Source organism: Caenorhabditis briggsae (assembly GCF_000004555.2).
Source record: "Caenorhabditis briggsae complete genome, chrIV, whole genome shotgun sequence".
Lineage (NCBI taxonomy): Eukaryota > Metazoa > Nematoda > Chromadorea > Rhabditida > Rhabditidae > Caenorhabditis > Caenorhabditis briggsae.
The window spans coordinates 2,656,665-2,658,769 of record NC_013487.2 but is presented as its reverse complement, the minus strand read 5'-3'; positions in this window follow the sequence as shown (position 1 = coordinate 2,658,769).

Below are 2,105 nucleotides of genomic sequence, written 5' to 3'. Positions count from 1 at the left end.
CTCATGAAATTGCACAAAATCGCATTTTTGCGTTGTTTTTTGATTATAAAAAAAGTTTTATCAGACGAATTAAAAATTCATCCATAGAAAATGTAGAAAAAATAATTGCGGTTTTTTTGAGCTATAGAACTCCTAGAAATGTCAAAAACTGAAAGAGGAGATAGATTTTTTCTGTAAAAAACTTTCAAAAATGACAATTTTTGACATTTTTTCTTCCGGAAAACGACCATACATGAATCTATAAACACTAATTAATTTTTTAAGAATCATTTGAATCATCTTGGAACTCCACAAAATCAGATAAAAATTCTGAAATTATGGTTTTAGACCTGCAATTGTGATCGCGCCAAACTTTTTTTCTGTAGGTCAAAAATTAATTTGCAGTTCGGAAATGTTCTGTGGGAGAGCGTGCACTGTCAACAACGAACGCCAATTTTATCTTCAAAAATTTAAAGGGGCGGAGTTTAGTCTACAGTAACCAGCTTTTTTATTTACAAGGTCAACAATCGCCTCATTATTTATTAGGTTGGCGGGAAAGTCTTTGTCACTCTGTTTGTTTAATCACTGTTCTCGTATATGGAGGCTGTGTATGATATCGACTCTAGTGAATAACAAGGTGATAAGAACCTTCCATATAAACAAGTCCCCATTTCCTTCCCTGCTCCTCATCTGTAATTGAAACGATATGTTTGTTCCCACTGCTATTCACATCAGACATGTTTTGATTTACCTCTTCCTATCTCACACCACGATGAAGGATTCGGAAACTTTCTTGAAGAATGTGTACAACACACATGCCCCTCACTACAATACTATTCGCAATTGGTTCCATCGTTTCGAAAAAGATGACTTCTCGCTCGATGAAAAGGATCGCTCTGGGAGACCCCGTGAGTTGGATTTGGACAAGCTGAAGCACGCATTGCAATCGGATCCATTTCAATCTAGCCGTGAACTAGCTGTCACATTCGGAGTTCACCATAGCACAGTCCTTGAAGGTTTGAAGTCTCTTGGAATGAGAAAACTTTTTGGTCGATTCATACCTCATCACCTGACTCAAGCCAACCTTGACCGCCGAGTCGACGATTCGATTACTCTTCTCACTCTCCACGCGGGCGATCGATGGCTGGACCGGCTAATAACCGGAGATGAGAAGTGGGTCTTCTACGATAATCACCACAGGAAATCCCAGTGGGTTGGAGAAGGAGAGAGCCCACAGGATGTCCCCAAACCCGGCCTTCATCCGAAAAAAGTTATGCTCTCTGTGTGGTGGGGAGTGGACGGCCCCATCTACTGGGAACTTCTGCCCGAGGGCAAAACAATAACTGGAGACCTCTACACTACTCAACTACGAAACCTCAAGAAAGCAGTCGACCGTTCGGCCCTGAAAGACAAGAAAGTGTACTATCAACATGATAACGCTCGCCCACATGTTTCGAAACAAGTGAAGCAGGAGCTGATGGGATATGGATGGAATGTTCTCCCTCACCCCCCGTATTCTCCTGATCTTGCTCCTTCCGACTATTGGTTATTTGGCGATATGACACGTGCCTTCGAAGGAAGAAGCTTCAATTCCTGTGGAGCGGTCGAAGCGGCACTCAAACAATACTTTGCCTCACGCCCGGCTGGATTCTACCGCAATGGAATCCATAAATTGAGGGAACGTTGGAGACATGTTGTTGATAATGATGGACAATATAATTAATTATTCGGTTATTTTTTCTTTGAGAAATAAACTATTGAAAAAGTGACAAAGACTTTCCCGCCAACCTAATACTATCTGTTTCATTGACCTACCTTAGTTTTATAAAACCGACATTTTCAGTATGTAGGTTATCTGACTGCTTAGTTAATCTGACAAGTTACAGCAGGACACCATCTCATGTTCTTACACTTTGAACACTATTATCGGTTCCTATCAAATATACTAAATCGTTGTCAACTGATAAAATGCTTATCATAATTTCAAAAGCATTATCAGTTGGCAGGTTTTCGATATCTTTTGTAGGAGCCGAGATAATTGAGCTAAAACTGCAAGTATAGGTTTTTCAAAAAACTAATTTCAGAGACCCTTCCAGAAACTTTAGAATATCAAAGAATAAATATTT